Genomic DNA, 22746 nt, shown 5'->3' with positions numbered 1-22746 from the left:
AAAATAGCCTAATACAGGGTCTTCCAGAAAGTTTCTTAAATGAACAATAAAGTTATTTGTAACTTTTATATTCTAGGACAAGAGCATTCTGGAATGGTAATGTTATATTGATGACAACAGTGAATAATTTATAAGTTTGTTTTCCCACTGCTATAAAGAACTATCGGAGACTGGGTAATTTAGAAGAAAAGAGGTTTAATTGACTCACAGTTCCACAGGTTTAACAGGAAGCATGGCTGGGAGGCCTCAGCAAACTTACAATCTGGTGGCAGAAGGTGAAGAGTAAAAAAGCACATCTTAGTGCGGCAGAGCAGGAGAGGGAGAGAGAGCACCAGGGCAGGAAATGACACACTTTAAAACCATCAGATCTTGTGAGAATTCACTCACTATCATGAGAACAACAAGAAGAAAATTCACCCCCATGATTCAATTACCTCCCACCAGGCCCCTCCTCTGATATGTGGGTATTACAGTTCCAGAAGGGATTTGAGTGGGAACACAGAATCAAACCATATCAGTAGTAAAATAGGCATAAGCCATGTAGATGGTTTTCATTCTACTTCCATGATGCTCTTGATTGTATTCAGTTACACGTAAGTCTATCTTCTTCACCCCTACCTTCCCCAATAATGTGTAAACGCTTTCAGAGCAGAGCTTATATCTGCTCCTGAAATATTGCTTGTTGTCTTTTCTGTCCTACACATTGTTTTAGCTTCAAAATCGCCATCATCTCTAAGATATATATATCTTCTATAAGTTTCTATTATAATTTTCAGCACTTCTATAGATAAAAAGCTGCTAAACCAGGTAATGAGGAACACCAGTTGTGGGTTTTTCTAAATGAAAAATTAAGAAAACTAAAATCATTTTAGAGTTCCAGAGTCTTTTCAACGTAATTCATTCTGAGCATGTATGTTTTGAGCTAATTTTAATACAGATTGATTGTTAAGCCTTTTCAATGGTTTTCAAAACAGTGCTAAAATAAGATAGCTTGGATATGTAAACGTGTACTGTACTTTTTCCACAATACTAAGTGTTTAAGAATCACAATTGTAAAAATTCCATTTCAGTATGTCTTTATTTTTATTACACCAGTTTGTCATCAACAAAACACTGTGAAGTCTCCTGAAGAGAGGAGAGTTCCTCAGCATTTGAAAGGTCTCAGAAAGAAATGTTTTTAATTATCACTGGTATTATTTCAGATCCTATGTTAGTCACCAGTGCCACCATTGATGACCTTCCCCATGAATCTGCTTTTATGTCTTATAAAATACTTTTCTCTTTCAGAAACCATGTTGCTCTTCTTTTACTCACTTTCCTTGCATTTTATGTGTCATTTCATTAAATATTATAAGGAAGGGAATTTGAGGTAAATTATAACTTAAAAAAAGGTTTCTTAGAGACATTACTTGAAGCTTCAGTAAGAAAGCTCTATGAAGACAGCGAAGACACAACAGTGGTCAGACCTTTTGACTGCTGTGTTTACCACACCCAGCATTGTACTGGGCATACTGGGCATTTTTTCAATTATTTCCAAAGCCCATTTCACATTCCAGATTCAAAAATGAGACCCCTGGGTGACTGTGCAGATGAGAATGTGAATTCTTCTACTTCACATTATCACTCAGTGACTCCTCATTTCCTTAGGTAATATGTTTGGGTCTCTTTCGCGGGGAGTCTCAGGCATGGTAGTAAGCCAAATGAGAAACTATGCTCTCCGCAGCTGTCAGGTGATGGATTCTAGTGTCTCTGGAAGGCAACAGAATACTGTTATGTGGAAACATGTAAATCCAAATTGACTAAAACATGCCCCTGGCTCTTAACATTTTCTTTTGTTTTCAGATCATGATCTGCATCTTTATAAGTGTTCCAGGGAAAAGACTAAGAAATGCAACCTCAAGAGATACTAGAGATAAGGGTGCCTTTTATCCTGCTATTAAAATTTTGAATGGTTTAACTATAGTTAGGTGGATAAATGCCTACAACTGTATTTCCCAAAATGTGTTTGATACTAGTCAATACATGTGTAAAAAGGGGAACTTCTTTACATACATTTGAGAAAGCTGGATTAAACAAAATTAAATAGATTTCTTGACTGCAGGATTTCTAGTCCCTTCACTAAGTTCTGAGAGTAATACAGTATACAATGCTTTCCCAGTTAATGCGCAAAACAGAATACTTTTTCACAGAGTATTTATCAGGATGAATATTCAAGGAAAATTCACTGGGAAACTTAGGGCTGTAGAATTAATATCAACTAACAAATGATTCCAGCCAGTTTTCATCCCTCTCTTATCAAAAGCAGATACAATTTATCTTCTCATTGATAATTTCCACCAAATTCATGGTACTAAATCCAAATGTATAAAATGAGCTATATACCTGTCCCTCACCATTTGCTAACCAAGGGAAAAAAGGATATGCATGTTAGATAGCCCAGGACACATGCTTATCCCTAATATCACCACCTCTCGTAGGGTGGGAAAGGCAGTAGGGTCAGCCCCTCCACATGGACTAAGTGGAAAATAATTGGCTACTACATTGTCATAATAATACCTACTTTATATGATTGTCAGGATTAAATAAGATAATGTATTTCAAGTACTTTAGTACAATGCCTGGCTCATAAGGAGTGGGGAAAGTGGTAACTGCTATAATCATAACATCATCAATATCATTACACCCTTTCTATGTAGGGCATAGTTATCTGCAGACCTTCTAATCTAATGCAACAGATTCCCAACTGACCTATTTCAAGAAGCCTCTCTGATAATTCCTCAGATTACATTGAAAATATCTTTCAGAAATTCTTATCTGAGTATGCCACTCCTCTGCTATTTATAAAACTGTTTATAAAATAGAGTTAAAATCTTGAGCACAGAAATTTCTCTCCACTGACTGGTAAAAGTCTACCTTTCTAAGTTCATCTTCCACCACTTACCTGGTCCAGTGGTCTCTACACTTTAGGTCCACTGCACCTCTTATCCCTGAAGATATCACATACTGTCATCCATGCATCCATTTATTCCTGTCCTCTGCAATGTGCTCCTACTGTTTTCTCAAACTGGGATATGTTTCCCCAGACTCTAGTGCAGAAAGTCTTTAAGGCCAACTCAGTTACTACCTAGATCCCAGTCAGACTTAATCACATTTGCCTGTCTGCTTCCACACCATTGTTACTGCTCTTAACAGCACTTCTCACACAACCTTGTATACAGTTACTTGTGCAAGTGTCTATTTCCATGCATTACTCAGGGCTGTCCATCACAGGTGATAGAAACATTATTTGAACTTGCTTGGGGAAAAGTATACAGATTACATTTAAAAGATCCTGAATCACTCAGGTAATGCATAGTATACATCCAGGTAGCTCTCTTCCATGGTTTATCAAAAGCAGACAAAATTATCATTTTTTAAATAACTAAACTCCAAAAGAGCAGAGAGAAACACGGATTTCTGGAAAAAATCACAACCACGGGCAAAAACACCACCAGAATTTCATTTCAAAGACAAACCCACATTGGTTTCTCTCTTTGAGTGGGATTTTCTTTTCTCTCTGAGGCATATCAAGGTATAATTTACATATAGGAAAATAGATCCCTTCTCATGTACCAATCTATGAGTTATGGCAATCACATATAGTCATGTAACCATCATAAACAAGATATAAAAATAATAAACACATATAGTCATGTAACCATCATAAACAAGATATAAAATAATTCTATCACCCTTCAAAACTCCTATGCCCCTTTATAGCAAAACTCTACCTGCAGCTCTAGGCCCTGGCAATCACTAACCTGCTTTCTGTCCCCATAGTTTTATCTTTTTCAGAATGTCATATGCAGTCACACAGTATGCATCCTGTTGAGTCTGACGTCTTTCACTGAGCATAATACATTTGAGATTTATTCACTCTATTCTATGCATCCAGAATTTGTTGTTTTTGCCTTACTCCACTAATCAGGATCTCTTGTATAGTGTTCAATGGGGGTGATGCGAGTGGACATCATTGCTTTTGTCCCAATCCCAGGAGAAGAGTATTCATTATTCATTATTAAGTATGATATTAACTATTATGTTTTTCATAAATGACCTTTATCAGGTTGATGAAGTCTCACTGTATTCACAGTTCACTGAGAATTTTTGCTAATGTTGCTATTGTTTTAAACCGTGAATGAAAATTGAATTTTGTAAAATGCTTTTTTAAAATCCATCGTGAAAATTATATGATTTTTCTCCATTAGTCTGCTGATTTGATGAATTACACTGATTGATTTTTAAATGTTACAACAGTTTTGCATTTCCAGGATAAACCCCACTTGGTCATAACATATTATCCTTTTTACATATTGTTGGATTCTATTTTCTAATATTCTCTTGATATTTGAACATCTGTTCATGAGGGATATTGACTTTTGGTTTTATTTATTTGTCATATTTTTGTCTGGTGTTGTTATCAAGTTAAAATAAGTTAAGTGTTCTCTCTTCTATTTTCTGGAAGAGTTCGTGTAGACTTGCTATTTCTTTCCTAAATGCTTAACAGAAAGGTTTTTAACTATAAATTATGTTTCTCTAATAGGTACAGGACTATTAAGGTTATCTACTTATTTTTGTGTTGGCTTCAATAGTTTTTGTCATTCAAGGAACTTACCCACATCATCTAAATTATCAAATATGTGGGCATATATAGAGTTTTTGTAATAATCCCTTATCCTTTTAATGTCTATAGAATTAATAGTGATGTTCTTTCTTTCATTTCTGATAGTCATAATTTTGTGTTTTCTTTTTTTGCCCCTTAGTCTGGGAAGAGGTTTATCAATTTTATTGATCTTAAGAAATAATCTATTTTTGGTTTCATTGATTTTCTCTATTTTTCTCTGGTTTTTAATTTTTTGCTTTTCACTTTTATCTTTATTCTTTTCTTTTCTTTGTTTACTTTGAGACTTAATTTAATTTTCTTTTACTAGATTCTTAACATCTAGATCATGGATTTCAGATCTTCCTTCTTTCCTAATGTAAGTGTTTAATTCTATAAATTACACATGTACTACTACTTTAGATGCATCCCACATGTTTGATACATTGGGTTCTTGTTTTCATTCAACTTAAATATTTCTTAAGCTGAGCACAGTGCCACATGCCTGTAGTCCCAGCTACTCAGTAGGCTGAAGCAGGGGGTCACTTGAGCCTAGGAGTTCAAGACCAGCCTGGGCAACCTGAGAAGATGTCATTTCTTTAAAAAAAAAAATTATATCTACGTACATATATATTTTTCTCTCTAATTGCTTTTGTGACTTCCTCTTTAACCTATGGATTATTTAGAAATGTATTGTTTACTTCCAAAATATGTGTTGATTTTCTACATATCTTTCTGTTATGGATTTTTTTTTTTTTTTTTTTTTTGCTTAATTCCATTATGGTCAGAGAATATACTCTGTATGATTTCAAATCTTTAAATTTTTTATAGCCAAGAATATGATATACCTTTATGAATGTTCCATGTGTATTTAAACAGTATTATATTCTTCTGTTGTTGGGTGAAGTATTCTATTAATGTCAACTCATTTAAGTTGGTTGATAGTGTTGTTCATGTCTTTTATATCTTTAATAATTTTATATCTCTTTGTTATCTCAGTTACTGAGAGAGTATTGAGTTCTCTAGCTATGATTGTGGATTTATATATTTCTGCTTCTAGTTCTATCAATTTTGCTTCATGTAATTTGAAACTCTATTATTTAGACTTTCAGGCATACATACATTTGGAATTGTTTTGAGTTCCTTCAAGGCCTCCTCACTCACAGAGATCATGAGCAATGCCAGATCCTGACTTTCACATTTTGGCTTCTATCAACAGATTGACTGTCTTTCCCAGGGAAATTTAAAAACTGATTCAAACTGACTATTTGTGTTTTTACTCAACCCTGGAGCAATATTGTGACAAGGTATTAGGTTGGTGCAAAAGTAATTGTGGGGGGTGGAGCCAAGATGGCCGAATAGGAACAGCTCCGGTCTCCAGCTCCCAGCCTGAGCGACACAGAAGACGGGTGATTTCTGCATTTCTGCTTGAGGTACCGGTTTCATCTCACTAGGGAGTGCCAAACAGTGGGTGCAGGACAGTCGGTGAAGCGCACTGTGAGCGAGCCGAAGCAGGGCGAGGCATTGCCTCACTCGGGAAGCGCAAAGGGTCAGGGAGTTCCCTATCCTAGTCAAAGAAAGGGGTAACAGATGGCACCTGGAATATCGGGTCAGTCCCACCCTAATACTGCGCTTTTCCAACGGGCCTGGAAAACGGCACACTAGGAGATTGTGTTCTGCACCTGGCTCGGAGGGTCCTATGCCCACGGAGTCTCGCTGATTGCTAGCACAGCAGTCTGAGATCACGCTGCAAGGCGGCAGCGAGGCTGGGGGAGGGGCGCCCGCCATTGCCCAGACTTGCTTAGGTAAACAAAGCAGCCAGGAAGCTCGAACTGGGTGGGACCCACCACAGCTCAAGGAGCCCTGCCTGCCTCTCTAGGCTCCACCTCTGGGGGCAGGGCACAGACAAACAAAAAGTCAGCAGGAACCTCCTCAGAATTAAATGTCCCTGTCTGACTGACAGCTTTGAAGAGAGTAGTGGTTCTCCCAGCACGCAGCTGGAGATCTGAGAACGGACAGACTGCCTCCTAAAGTGGGTCCCTCACCCCTGAGCAGCCTAACTGGGAGGCACCCCCCCAGTAGGGACAGACTGACAAATCACTCGGCCAGGTACCCCTCTGAGACAAAACTTCCAGAGGAACTATCAGACAGCTGAATTTGTGGTCTCACGAAAATCCGCTGTTCTGCAGCCACCGCTGCTGACACCCAGCCAAACAGGGGCTGGAGTGGACCTCTAGTAAACTCCAACAGACCTGCAGCTGAGGGTCCTGTCTGGTAGAAGGAAAACTAACAAACAGAAAGGACATCCACACCAAAAACCCAGCTGTACATCACCATCATCAAAGACCAAAAGTAGATAAAACCACAAAGATGGGGAAAAAACAGAGCAGAAAAACTGGAAACTCTAAAAAGCAGAGCACCTCTCCTCCTCCAAAGGAACGCAGTTCCTCACCAGCAATGGAACAAAGCTGGATGGAGGATGACTTTGACGAGTTGAGAGAAGAAGGCTTCAGACGATCAAACTACTCTGAGCTACGGGAGGAAATTCAAAACAATAGCAAAGAAGTTAAAAACTTTGAAAAAAAATTAGAAGAATGGATAACTAGAATAACCAATGAAGAGAAGGGCTTAAAGGAGCTGATGGAGCTGAAAGCCAAGTTTCGAGAACTACGCGAAGATTGCAGAAGCCTCAGTAGCAGATGCGATCAACTGGAAGAAAGGGTATCGCTGATAGAAGATGAAATGAATGAAATGAAGCGAGAAGGGAAGTTTAGAGAAAAAAGAATAAAAAGAAATGAACAAAGCCTCCAAGAAATTTGGGACTATGTGAAAAGACCAAACCTACGTCTGATTGGTGTACCTGAAAATGACGGGGAGAATGGAACCAAGTTGGAAAACACTCTGCAAGATATTATCCACGAGAACTTCCCCAATCTAGTAAGGCAGGCCAACATTCAGATTCAGGAAATACAGAGAATGCCACAAAGATACTCCTCGAGAAGAGCAACTCCAAGACACATAATTGTCAGATTCACCAAAGTTGAAATGAAGGAAAAAATGTTAAGGGCAGCCAGAGAGAAAGGTCGGGTTACCCACAAAGGGAAGCACATCAGACTAACAGCTGAACTCTCGGCAGAAACTCTACAAGCCAGAAGAGAGTGGGGGCCGATATTCAACATTCTTAAAGAAAAGAATTTTCAACGCAGAATTTCATATCCAGCTAAACTAAGCTTCATAAGTGAAGGAGAAATAAAATACTTTACAGACAAGCAAATGCTGAGTGATTTTGTCACCACCAGGCCTGCCCTAAAAGAGCTCCTGAAGGAAGCACTAAACATGGAAAGGAACAACCGGTACCAGCCACTGCAAAAACATGCCAAATTGTAAAGACCATTGAGGCTAGGAAGAAACTGCATCAACTAATGAGCAAAATAACCAACTAACATCATAATGACAGGATCAGATTCACACATAACAATATTAATGTTAAATGTAAATGGGCTAAATGCTCCAATTAAAAGACACAGACTGGCAAAATGGATAAGGAGTCAGGACCCATCAGTGTGCTGTATTCAGCAAACCCATCTCACGTGCAGAGACACACATAGACTCAACATAAAGGGATGGAGGAAGATCTATCAAGCAAATGGAAAACAAAAAAAGGCAGGGGTTGCAATCTTAGTCTCTGATAAAATAGACTTTAAACCAACAAAGATCAAAAGAGACAAAGAAGGCCATTACATAATGGTAAAGGGATCAATTCAACAAGAAGAGCTAACTATCCTAAATATATATGCACCCAACACAGGAGCACCCAGATTCATAAAGCAAGTCCTGAGGGACCTACAAAAGGACTTACACTCCCACACAATAATAATGGGAGATTTTAACGCCCCACTGTCAACATTAGACAGATCAACGAGACAGAAAGTTAACAAGGATATCCAGGAATTGAACTCAGCTCTGCACAAAGTGGACCTAATAGACATCTACAGAACTCTCCACCCCAAATCAACAGAATATACATTTTTTTCAGCACCATACCACACCTATTCCAAAATTGACCACATAGTTGGAAGTAAAGCTCTCCTCAGCAAATGTAAAAGAACAGAAATTATAACAAACTGTCTCTCAGACCACAGTGCAATCAAACTAGAACTCAGGATTAAGAAACTCACTCAAAACCACTCAACTACATGGAAACTGAACAACCTGCTCCTGAATGACTATTGGGTACATAACGAAATGAAGGCAGAAATAAAAATGTTCTTTGAAACCAACGAGAACAAAGACACAACATACCAGAATCTCTGGGACATGTTCAAAGCAGTGTGTAGAGGGAAATTTATAGCACTAAATGCCCACAAGAGAAAGCAGGAAAAATCCAAAATTGACACCCTAACATCACAATTAAAAGAACTAGAAAAGCAAGAGCAAACACATTCAAAAGCTAGCAGAAGGCTAGAAATAACTAAAATCAGAGCAGAACTGAAGGAAATAGAGACACAAAAAACCCTTCAAAAAATTAATGAATCCAGGAGCTGGTTTTTTGAAAAGATCAACAAAATTGATAGACCGCTAGCAAGACTAATAAAGAAGAAAAGAGAGAAGAATCAAATAGATGCAATAAAAAATGAAAAAGGGGATATCACCACCGATCCCACAGAAATACAATCTACCATCAGAGAATACTACAAACACCTCTATGCAAATAAACTAGAAAATCTAGAAGAAATGGATAAATTCCTCGACAAATACACCCTCCCAAGACTAAATCAGGAAGAAGTTGAATCTCTGAATAGACCAATAACAGGTTCTGAAATAGTGGCAATAATCAATAGCTTACCAACCAAAAGGAGTCCAGGACCTGATGGATTCACAGCCGAATTCTACCAGAGGTACAAGGAGGAACTGGTACCATTCCTTCTGAAACTATTCCAATCGATAGAAAAAGAGGGAATCCTCCCTAACACATTTTACGAAGCCAGCATCGTCCTGATACCAAAACCTGGCAGAGACATAACCAAAAAAGAGAATTTCAGACCAATATCCTTGATGAACATTGATGCAAAAATCCTCAATAAAATACTGGCAAAACCGAATCCAGCAGCACATCAAAAAGCTTATCCACCATAATCAAGTGGGCTTCATCCCTGGGATGCAAGGCTGGTTCAACATACGCAAATCAATAAATGTAATCCAGCATATAAACAGAACCAAAGACAAAAACCACATGATTATCTCAATAGATGCAGAAAAGGCCTTTGACAAAATTCAACAACCTTCATGCTAAAAACTCTCAATAAATTAGGTATTGATGGGATGTATCTCAAAATAATAAGAGCTATCTACGACAAACCCACAGCCAATATCATACTGAATGGGCAAAAACTGGAAGCATTCCCTCTGAAAACTGGCATAAGACAGGGATGCCCTCTCTCACCGCTTCTATTCAACATAGTGCTGCAAGTTCTGGCCAGAGCAATCAGGCAGGAGAAGAAAATAAAGGGTATTCAATTGGGAAAAGAGGAAGTCAAATTGTCCCTGTTTGCAGATGACATGATTGTATATCTAGAAAACCCCATTGTCTCAGCCCAAAATCTCCTTAAGCTGATTAGCAACTTCAGCAAAGTCTCAGGATACAAAATCAATGTACAAAAATCACAAGCATTCTTGTACACCAATAACAGACAAACAGAGAGCCAAATCATGAGTGAACTCCCATTCACAATTGCTTCAAAGAGAATAAAATACCTAGGAATCCAACTTACAAGGGATGTGAAGGACCTCTTCAAGGAGAACTACAAACCACTGCTCAATGAAATAAAGGAGGATACAAACAAATGGAAGAACATTCCATGCTCATGGGTTGGAAGAATCAATATCGTGAAAATGGCCATACTGCCCAAGGTAATTTATAGATTCAACGCCATCCCCATCAAGCTACCAATGACTTTCTTCACAGAATTGGAAAAAACTACTTTAAAGTTCATATGGAACCAAAAAAGAGCCCGCATCGTCAAGTCAATCCTAAGCCAAAAGAACAAAGCTGGAGGCATCACGCTACCTGACTTCAAACTATACTACAAGGCTACAGTAACCAAAACAGCATGGTACTGGTACCACAACAGAGACATAGATCAACGGAACAGAACAGAGCCCTCAGAAATGATGCCGCGTATCTACAACTATCTGATCTTTGACAAACCTGACAAAAACAAGCAATGGGGAAAGGATTCCCTATTTAATAAATGGTGCTGGGAAAACTGGCTAGCCATATGTAAAAAGCTGAAGCTGGATCCCTTCCTTACACCTTATACAAAAATTAATTCAAGATGGATTAAAGACTTAAATGTTAGAACTAAACCCATTAAAATCCTACAAGAAAACCTAGGCAATACCATTCAGGACATAGGCATGGGCAAGGACTTCATGTCTAAAACACCAAAAGCAATGGCAACAAAAGCCAAAATTGACAAATGGGATCTCATTAAACTAAAGAGCTTCTGCACAGCAGAAGAAACTACCATCAGAGTGAACAGGCAACCTACAGAATGGGAGAAAATTTTTGCAACCTATTCATCTGACAAAGGGCTAATATCCAGAATCTACAATGAACTCAAACAAATTTACAAGAAAAAAACAAACAACCCCATCAAAAAGTGGGCAAAGGACATGAACAGACACTTCTCAAAAGAAGACATTTATGCAGCCAAAAAACACATGAAGAAATGCTCATCATCACTGGCCATCAGAGAAATGCAAATCAAAACCACAGTGAGATACCATCTCACACCAGTTAGAATGGCCATCATTAAAAAATCAGGAAACAACAGGTGCTGGAGAGGATGTGGAGAAATAGAAACACTTTTACACTGTTGGTGGGACTGTAAACTAGTGCAACCATTGTGGAAGTCAGTGTGGCGATTCCTCAGGGATCTAGAACTAGAAATACCATTTGACCCAGCCATCCCATTACTGGGTATATACCCAAAGGACTATAAATCATGCTGCTATAAAGACACATGCACACGTACGTTTATTGCGGCACTATTGACAATAGCAAAGAGTTGGAACCAACCCAAATGTCCAACAACAATAGACTGGATTAAGAAAATGTGGCACATATACACCATGGAATACTATGCAGCCATAAAAAACGATGAGTTCATGTCCTTTGTAGGGACATGGATGAAACTGGAAAACATCATTCTCAGTAAACTATCGCAAGGACAAAAAACCAAACACCGCATGTTCTCACTCATAGGTGGGAATTGAACAATGAGAACTCATGGACACAGGAAGGGGAACATCACACTCCAGGGACTGTTGTGGGGTTGGGGGAGGGGGGAGGGACAGCATTAGGAGATATACCTAATGCTAAATGACGAGTTAATGGGTGCAGGAAATCAACATGGCACATGGATGCATATGTAACAAACCTGCACGTTGTGCACATGTACCCTAAATCCTAAAGTATAATAAAAAAAAAAAGTAATTGTGGTTTTTGCCAATAGTAAAGTCTGTAAGAACACAGCATCTACTCCATAAATGGCACCGTTGGAATGAAGGAAGGAGCAGTTCACAGGAGAGGGATACTGGGAAGATAGTACCATGGTTTTCCACCATACTCTCTGTTTAATTATAACATGTTGAAATCATTACAGCTATCATGTTAGTCATGTTTATCCTAAAAACAATCTAGCAAAACATTCAACAGAGAAAGTTTGGCTGATTGCTTACAGCCAACTTCTCTCTTTGCCCAACCCTGCTTCCTCTCTCCCTCCGATAGATGTTAATCCTGAGAGTGTTTTATTCTGTGTAGTGTATACTTCCTGCATGTTAATTTCCATCTCAGAGTCTGCTTCCCAGTAACCTGACTTGCAACTCAATCACTTTCAAGAACCTAATAAAAGATATGGCTAGAAAAAATTACCACATAAACATTCAATTTTATATAAATTTAGGACATCCACAACACCCTTTTTCTCACGATGGATCATAAGAGGACAGTTTAGCTATTTCATTTTGTAAATAAAGTTATTCCCAGAGATACCTGTAATTTGCCTAACGTCATATAATGACTTGATAGAACAACTAAGACTACATCCTATTCTCTAGTCACATACATTTTTCACTATCTTGAGAAGTTTGGGGCATTTAACTATTTCTAAATTTTTAATTATTTGAATTAACCTGATAACTGTGGAAAATACATCATGTTCCAGGTATCATGCTTAATGTCTATCCGCTGTTATTTCATTAAATTTCAGAGGAAACTTTTGAAGCTGACACAATAATGCCATTTTGTAAATGGCAAAACTGAGGCTTACAGGTGTAACTTTTCAGAAATAGCATAAGAGCCAAGATTTGGATTCAATAGTCTTTATAGAACTGGTTCTCCTAATAGAATACTGTACACACACATTGGAAGTGTTTTGGGGTATAATACATTTTATTGATTTTGCCATATATTACAGATCTATACAACAGGAATCTTGCACAAAATCTGAAAATTTGACCTCATTTCAAATGATTGGTTCATTAGCTCCGCAACAACATTTATCAAGTGCTTACTATGTACCAGGAGCTTCAACAATGACCAAAAAAGGCATGGTCTCTGACTGTAAGAAATTTATAGTGGCCAGGCACGATGGCTCACGCCTGTAATCCCAGCACTTTGGAAGGCTGAGGCAGGCGGATCACGAGGTCAGGAGATCGAGACCATTCTGGCTAACACAGTGAAACCCCATCTCTACTAAAAAATACAAAAAAATTAGCCAGGCGTGGTGGCGGGCACCTGTAGTCCCAGCCACTCGGGAGGCTGAGGCAGGAGAATGGTGTGAACCTGGGAGGTGGAGCTTGCAGTGAGCCGAGATCGTGCCACTGCACTCCAGCCTGGGCAACAGAGCAAGACTTCGTCTTAAAAAAAAAAAGAAAGAAATTTATAGTCTAGCAGGGATACAGACATTAAATTATTATAAGTGTAATTTAGTTTAATTCATGCCAAGTTTCATTTTTGTATCACATTATGATAAAGTATACAGTGTTTTAAAGGCATTTAATAGGGGGACCTAAAATACAATCAGGAGGTTAGAGAGGACTTTCCTTAGGGAACAGCATTCAGGCTGAGAATTAGAGATGAGTTCAGTGGATTGAGGTAGGATAATACATTCAGTAGATAAAATAGGAATAAGAGAGATAGGTCTATTTTTTAATGAAGAATAACCACATACCTGGGTTCTTAGTAGTTTTGACTACCCTTGCCTCCATCTATTCTGTTTTGAGTATGTTTTATTTTGTTTGTACTACGTTTTTACCATGTTTGCTCTCTCTTCTTTAGTTCTGTAATTATTCTCTTTGATGAATGAAAATGAAGTATTATTAGTAGTTCTCATTTTCTTTCTGGTATAAGCAGTATTAGTAGTTCTCATTTTCTTTCTGGTATAAGCATACAGGCAAATGAATGATGAAAGGTAGAAAGTTGACATTTCTTTACTTTGTGAACTTTTTGGCTATGCCCCACTGTGTGTTTTGAGCCAGCGTGTGGCATGGCATCTGTGTTGTGGCCTCAGAGGACAGTGACATGATGTCATCAGAGATCTACTAGAGAGCTGCTCTCCCAGCATCATGTACTTGACAGAGAAAAACACTGCACAAGGTCTAAAACCAAGGGTCACAGTATCTGTAAATGCTACACAAATTATCACTTGCTATTTGCTATTCATATTAATGTAATTATTTTTGTGATTATTCCAAATTATTTCATTTTACAGTTTCTGCTTAGAAAGAAAGCAATGACTTCATCTTTAGCTACTATTCTGAAATCAGTCATAGTGACTACAATCTCTTGTTTTCTTCACAAAAGAAAGAAATCAGATGACCTTTGCTCTGACCTTTGACTTGATATCTACAAAAGCTAATTATAGGGTAGGTCAACTTCCTTTATCATTCAGAGACATTTGGTAAAGCTCTACTCTTCAATTTTTTTTTAAGTCACTTAGAGGGCTATTTAGGGCTGTATACAGTATGATTAAATCTAGAAAGAAATAGTTAATTTGGAATTTTGGCCATCAACATCGATTTTCTCAAAACCAATCAAGTATAACATGGAAGCTGTATAAGTCAGCAATTAAAATCAGTGTTTCACTAACAAAATGAAATCAGTTATCTGCTGGTCTGGTGGTTAGAGGTCATAGACATAGAGATACACGGTCTGAGACCTTCAGCATTAAACCTCTCTCAGTTTTCACCACCACTCCCTCTACTGCTGCGTCAGCAAGAAAAGGACTGCAGCAACTGTGTAGTACTTAAACTGTAAAGGTTACTTTGCTAATAAAGAGATGAATGCCCCCAAGATGGAGCACAGTCATCCATTCCTGTAGTGCATGTAACTTATTTACCTTTCATATAATTGTTATGCTTATAAATAGAAGCTTAAAAAGGATAAAAATTCAGAAGAGAAAAAAAGCGTTAGGTAGTCAATGATGCAACCACCCAGCATTGCGCTTTCTCCTCAAGCTTCCCTTGGCAATGTTTTTCTCAGGCTAAGAGTAAAGGTCTGATTCCTTTTGTTCATTTCAGCCACCGCCCTTTAGCAATCTGAGTCTGAGCAAGACTGCCACGCCCAATCAAGGGACAAAGGCAGAAATAAGGGAAACTCTGGGCACAGAAACAGCTTGACTTCATTTATACCTGTGCAATATGTTGGGCTCAGTGACATGAAGGTGCAAATCAGTTGCTATCTCTATAAACAAACAATTAAAACAAGAGGCTTAAAATTTATATCTATGTTCTGAAATGCTATCTGGTAAAAGTATTCTTTTCCTAGAAAGAAAGAGATGTGGCCAAAGTGGTCTCTGATTTTCAGAAAAAGGGTGAATGCTGCCCCCTTTTGACTGAGCGCAATATATACCGTGTATCCATAAACCTGAAACATAAAGCAATGCACAGTGAGAATAAAGATCTTATTTCTGTAATGAGAAATCTGATTAAATATTGGAAGCTAGAAAGTATAAAGGGGCTCAAAGTTGATCTAGTACAAGTCTCAAGGGGCCTTTTCTAGCTTCTTGGAAGATTGGTCATCCTTCATCCAGGCTTCTATATAATTTTAGTTGTGTCTCTTTTGTAGATTCTCAATTCTGTCTGGAGTGATCATATGAGTTTACCGCACTGTTTCTCCCACCAGTGATACACTCTTTGAAAGACTGAGCTACATCTTTTTATTTTGCCTATGTGACTCTCACAGTGCCTACAAAGACTTGTGCATAGTGGGTTCTCATAAATAAATGTTTATTAAATACAAATACGTAGATGAGGTCATCATAGTCTGCAGTTGTGAGTAGTTCTCTTTTTAAAAAGCTAATGAGTCTGTCTGGGATTTAAAGTTGACATTCACACAAATGGTGCCATATTTTAACCCAAGAACTGCAAACTTTTATGCACACATCCCTGGCTTATTTATAAATCATATGCATCTATTACTGAACTGTTATATAAGTTAAAACATAAAAATTAAACAAGAGAAAAAAACTTAGTCACACTATGTAAAGACATAACATTGAGTGAAAGAAACTAGGCACAAAAGAGAACATACTGTATGATTCCATTGATATAACACTCAAAAACAAGCAAAACTAATGCATAGGCATACCTGAGAAATATTGTGGGTTTAATTCCAGACCACCATAATAAATAAAATATTGCAATAAGATGAATATCACAATAAAGCAATCACATGAATTTTTTTGTTTGCCAGTGCATATAAAAGTCATGTTTACACTGCCGGGCATGGTGGCTCACTCCTGTATTCCCGGAATTTTGGGAGGCCAAGATGAGCAGATTGCTTGAGCCCAGGAATTCAAGACCAGACTGAGCAATATAACAAAACCCTGTCTCTACAAAAAATACAAAAATTAGCCGGGCATGGTGGTGTGCACTCGTGGTCCTGGCTACTCTGGAGGCTAAGATCGGCATTAGCCTAGAGGCAAAAGTTGCTGTAAGTGAAGATCATGCCACCACACTCCAGGCTGAGTAGCAGAGTGAGACCCCATCTCAAAAAAAAAAAAAAAAGTTTAGTTTACACTATACTACAGCCTATTAAGTGTGTAATGGAATTACATCTAAAAACCTTAACTAAAAAATGCTAGGCCGGGCGCAGTGGCTAACGCTTGTAATCCCAGCACTTTGGGAGGCCGAGGCGGGCAGATCACGAGGTCAGGAGATCGAGACCATGGTGAAACCCCGTCTCTACTAAAAATACAAAAAATATTAGCCGGGCGTGGTGGCAGGCGCCTGTAGTCCCAGCTACTCGGAGATGCTGAGGCAGGAGAATGGCGTGAACCCGGGAGGCGGAGCTTGCAGTGAGCCAAGATTGCGCCACTGCACTCCAGCCTGGCTGACAGAGCGAGACTCCATCTCAAAAAAAAAAAAAAAAAAAAAAAAAAAAAAAGCTAGTGATCATCTGAGTTGTAATCCTTTTGCTGGTGGGGGATCTTGTCCTGATGCTAATGGCTGCTGACTGATCAGGGTGGTGGTTGTTGAGGGTTGGGGTGGCTGTGGTAATTTCTTAAAATAAGACAACAGTGATGGGAGTGTAAATTAGTTCAAACATTGTAGAAGACAGTGTGGTGATTCCTCAAGGATCTGGAACTAGAAATACCATTTGACCCAGTGATCCCATTACTGGGTATACCCAAAAGATTATAAATCATGCTACTATAAAGACACATGTACAGGTATGTTTATTGCAGCACTACACACAACAGCAAAGACTTGGAACCAACCCAAATGTCCATCAATGATGGACTGGATTAAGAAAATATGGCACATACACAACATGGAATACTATGCAGCCATAAAAAGGATGAATTCATGTCCTTTGCAGGGACATGGATGAAGCTGGAAACCATGATTCTCAGCAAACCATCACAAGGACAGAAGACCAAACACTCCATGTTTTCACTCATAAGTGGGAATTGATCAATGAGAACACATGGACACAGGGAGGGGAACATCACACACCAGGGCCTGTCAGGGGGTGGGGAGCTGGGGGAGGATAGCATTAGGAGAAATACCTAATGTAAATGACAAGTTGATGGGTGCAGCAAACCAACATGGCACATGTAAACCTGTGTGACAAACCTGCACGTTGTGCACATGTACCCTAGAACTTAAAGTATAATAATAAAAAAAAGACAACAATGACATTTGCCACACTGATTAATTCTTCCTTTCACAAAAGATTTCTCTGAACCACGAGATAAGGTTTGATAGCATTTTACCCACAGTAGAACTTCTTTGAAAATTGGAGTTAATCCTTTAAAACCCTACCCACTTCTTGATTAAGTTGATGTAATATTCTAAGTCTTCTGTTGTCATTTCAACAATGTTCATAGCATCATCACCAGGAGTAGATTTTATCTGAAGAAACCACTTTCTCTGCTCATCCATAAGAAGTAACTGCTCATACATTCAAGTTTGATCATGAGATTGCAGCAAATCTGGCTGAAATATCTTCAGATTCTACTTTTAACTCTATTTCTCTTGCTGTTTCTGCCACATCTGCAGCTACTTCCTCCACTGAAGTCTTGAACTCCTCAAAGTCATCCATGAGGACAGGAATCAACTTCTTCCAAACTCCTGTTAACGTTGATATTTTGACCTCTTCCCATGAATCATGAAGGTTCTTAATGACATCTAGAATGGTAAATCCTTTCCAGAAGGTTTTCGATGTAGTTCACCCAGATCCATCAGTGGAATCACTATCTGTGGTAGTGATATCCTTAAAACTGTATTTCTCAGATAATAAGACTTGAAAGTCAAAATCACTACTTTATCCATGGGCTGCAGAAAGCATGCTGTTTTAGCCAGCATTAAAAGAACATTAATCTCCTTCTACATCTCCATCAGGGCTGTTGGGTCTGAGTTAGGTGCGTTGTCAATGAGCAGCAATATTTTAAAAGAATTTTTTTTTTTCCTGAACAGTAGGTTTCAATGGTATGCTTAAAATACTCAGTAAACCATGCTATAAACAAATGTGCCATCATCCAGGCTTTGTTGTTCCATTGGTAGAGCAACAGACTTAGTAGATCTGGCATAATTATTAAGGGTCTTAGGATTTTCAGCACAATAAATGAACACTGACTTCAACTTAAAGTCATCAGTTGCATTAGCCTCTAACCAGAGAGTCAGCCTGTTATTTGAAGCTTTGAAGCCAGGCATTAATTTCTCCTCTCTAGTTATGAAATCCTAGATGGCTCTTCCACTATAAGTCTGTTTCATTTACATTGAAAATCTGTTGTTTAGTGTAGCCACCATCATCAATTAACTTAGCTAGATATTCTGGGTAACATGCTGTAGCTTCTTCATCAGTACTTTCTGCGTCACCGTGTACTTTTACGTTATGAGGACGGCTTCTTTCCTTAAACTTCATGAACCAACTCTCGCTAGTTTCAAACTTTTTTCTGCAGCTTCTTCACCTCTCTCAACCTTCACAGAATTGAATCCATTGCTCTAGATTATGCTTTGGCTTACAGGAATGTTATGGCTGGTTTGATCTTTGATACAGACCACTCAAATTTTCTCCATATCAGCAATAAGGCTGTTTCACTCCTTTCTTTCTTTTTTTTAATCGTTTGTGTGTTCACTGGTGTAGCACTTTTAATTCCTTCAAATAATTTTCTTTGCACATCTTTGTTAACTGTTTGGCTCAAGAGGCCTATCTTTGGGCCTCTCTCAGCTTTCAGCATGACTCCCTCACTAAGTCTAATCATTTCTAGCATTTGATTTAAAATCAAAGTTGTACAACTCTTCCTTCCCCCTTTTTTTTTTTTTTTTTTGGTTCGAAACTTAGAGGCCATTGTAGACATTGTAGGGTTATTATTGATCTAATTTCAACATTGTTGTGTATCAGGGAATAGGAAATCTTGAAGAGAGGGAGAGAGACAGGAATGACCTGTTGGTGGAGCAGTCAGAACACACACAACATTTATTAATTAAGCTTGCTGCCTGATATGGACATGATTTGTGGTGCCTCAAAACAATTACAATAGTGTTAGCTTGCTGCAAAAGTAATTGGATTCTTTGCCATTAAAAGTAACGGTGAAACCGCAATTACTTTTGCTCTAACCTAATAACATCAAAGATCACTGATCACAGATCACCATAATAGATATAATAATGGAAAAGTTAGAAATATTGCCAGAAATTACCAAAGTGTGACATAGAAACACAAAGTGAGCACGGCACATGTTGTTAGAAAAATGGTGCCAATAGACTTGCTCTATGTAGGGTTGCCACAAACCTTCAATTTGTAAAAAAACACATTACCTGTGATGTGTGATAAAGTGAAGTGTGATAAAACAAGGTATGCCTGTGTGGAGTTAGAAGTCAGGATAGTGATTAACTTTGAGAATATTGATTAAAAAGAAGAACAAGTGTGACTTCTATAATGCCACTAAGGTTTTATTTCTTGATCTTGATGTTGGCTACACATGTATGCTCAGTTTGTGAAAACTTATTAAGCTATATACTTATATGTACTTGTCTGTATATATTATACTTCTTTAAAAATGTGGGCCAGGCGCAGTGGCTCACACCTGTAATCCTAGCACTTAGGGAGGCCGAGACAGGCGGATCATCTGAGGTGAGGAGTCTGAGACCAATCTGAGACCAATCTGGCCAACATGGGGAAACCCCGCCTCTACTAAAAATAGAAAAATTAGCCAGGCATGGTGACACGTATCTGTAGTCCCAGCTACTCGAGAGGCTGAGGCACGAGAATCACTTGAACCCAGGAGGCGGAGGTTGCAGTGAGCCAAGATGGCACCACTGCCCTCCAACCTGGGTGACAGAGCAAGGCTGTTTAAAAAAAAAAAAATACACAATATTTTTTTCAGTGTAGGGGACAGAGAACAGGCAACCTAGAAGACTGAATTGCATATTTCCTGGGGTGCATACTTCCCATTTTAGATACCTCTGCTTTAATTAACAAAGCTAACCAAACTCATCTTCTGGTCAGACAGGAAGACACCTTCAATATGTGACAATGTTCTAGCAAGAATGCCTTACATCAGTTCCCAGTTGCTATAGCAACTACAGAGCTCCTATTCTCCTTGGAAAGAAGTATGTTCCTCTTTCTGCCCCTCTCAGGTCCCTAATACATTAATGCTGACTTTGGAAAGTGATTTCATGCATGTGAACCTAACTTCTGAGATAAAAGAGAGCACTTTCACAATGATGAACTTAATGTTTGCCTCCTCAGCCTCAGATTCCTTATCTGTAAAATGGCCTTGTAAAGTCTTGTGAGGAAGATTTGCCACATTAAAATTTAATAAAGACAGGGTCTGACAACTGTTGATCTTTAAGAAGTTTCAATTCTTAGAGAAAATGTCCTCCTCTCAGAGTCAGAAGATCCATATTTTAGACCTGATTCAGCCAGTCACTGCGGTGAAAACTTAAGAATGTCACTAAATCTTTTTGCATCTTCATTACTGCAACTGTAAAATGACCAGGCGGCCTTCAAGTTACAAAGGTATGCACTTAGATGTAAATAAAGACAAAAAGAACAATACAAAACTCTGCCAGCTGGTGGGTAGAGGTTCAATTTGTCCCAGCTGCATAATTAGAATTTTATGACTTGCTGGACACTTGCTTCCTTGGCTTTTCACTTTATTACAACAATTTCCTGTAATAGTATAATTTCCTGTTTTGTTCCTTGCCTTCCTTTTACCTTGCTTTACCACATTGTGTTGTGGGACCATGAAGTTTTTAAAAAAAAAGGACTCGAAGGAGACCCTAAGTCCTTTGTGGCCTGTTAGCTCTGCTAACAGGACACATCCTCTGACACACTGAATGAAAATTATGGCAGTAAGAGCAAACAAAAATGGGTCGGCCTGTGTTGAAAGGTGCAGCATGGAGAGTATATATTAGAAGGAAGGACGTCAGTTATTACATTCGCAGAAGCAAAGTAGAACAATACAAACCAATTGCTATTAAAAATGAACTGGAGATGACGCTATTTAAGAAAAATCTGGAATATTTTAAGCAGAAAAAAGCTAGTCAGAACAACAGGAGATTAGACCTTAAGTATAAATCTGCCTTTAGAGAATAATTAAGACTTCAAAGCAAGGAGGAACACTGTTAGAGACAGATGGGCACAACTCCAGAAAATATATTGATGCCTATACCTAAATATTTAGTAATAATGCATATATGAAAAGACATACATAAAAGGTGTTGGAAGATATATAAAGATTCTATGCACTTTTCAAGACTCTGGGATGATTGAACAGAACTAAAGAAACAAAAGACTATGAAATTGTTGATATGCAGCCTTTCATACTTATCTCATTAATATTATTGAGACAAGAGCTGAGTAGAACTAAGATTAGACTATGTTATAGACAGAGTGATAGATGAACATAATTGCAAAGAAGAAATATGAGACAGAGAAGAAAATGGGAAATTAGAGTTAGCTTTCAAAGACAATAAAAGTAATAAAGAGAAGCAGCCCAAGATAAGTGTCCTTGTAGAGAAGAATAGGTAACAAAAACGCAGTTATCTTCATCTGGGGAAGGCTGAAAGGCCGATGCAAATGTTAGAACTGTCCACAGGAAAAATCAGGGGTGGGATGAGCTGGCTTAATTCACAGTCTGAGAGTGGTCGTTTTAAGCTTACTTTGGATAATCCACCATGTGAATACTACCCAATTCAGGTGCAGAAGTTGCTTTAACAAATGATAAAGATTGTTTTCAGAGAAATTAACTTTGTCATGTAAAGCAAGGATTTTGGGGCTGGTGAGGAAAGCTTATGAACTCCTAAAACTGTATACTCCACCAAAGTACACATGTGAGACACTGGTAAGGGGTTTCTGAATATCCTGAATGCAATTAGAACTATTAGATGAAATAGTTCCTAGATCCACGCTTCTCAAACTGTATTGGAAATATGAATCGCCTTGGGGTTTTTTTAAATGCAGATTCTGATTTACTAGGTCTAAGAGCCTGAGATTCTGCATTTGTAAGAAGCTCTTACATTACCCAGGTAATGCCTATATCTGGATGATGATACACTTTTTGTATGAAAGTAAACATGCACATTTTAAA

General features: G+C 38.3%; 1 long non-coding RNA gene across 1 annotated transcript in view; it reads right to left on the bottom strand.

Annotated features, from left to right (window-relative positions):
• Positions 1-1095: 1095 nt before the first annotated feature.
• The window catches only part of LOC129471205 (uncharacterized), an 84816-nt gene continuing 63165 nt past the window's right edge, over positions 1096-22746 (bottom strand). The window contains exon 7 of the long non-coding RNA XR_010118460.1: positions 1096-1749. This is a non-coding gene — a long non-coding RNA (uncharacterized lncRNA). The remainder of the gene's footprint in view (positions 1750-22746) is intronic.

Source organism: Symphalangus syndactylus, chromosome 21 (assembly GCF_028878055.3).
Source record: "Symphalangus syndactylus isolate Jambi chromosome 21, NHGRI_mSymSyn1-v2.1_pri, whole genome shotgun sequence".
Classification (NCBI taxonomy): Eukaryota; Metazoa; Chordata; class Mammalia; order Primates; family Hylobatidae; genus Symphalangus; species Symphalangus syndactylus.
This window is presented reverse-complemented; position numbering and strand designations above follow the sequence as displayed.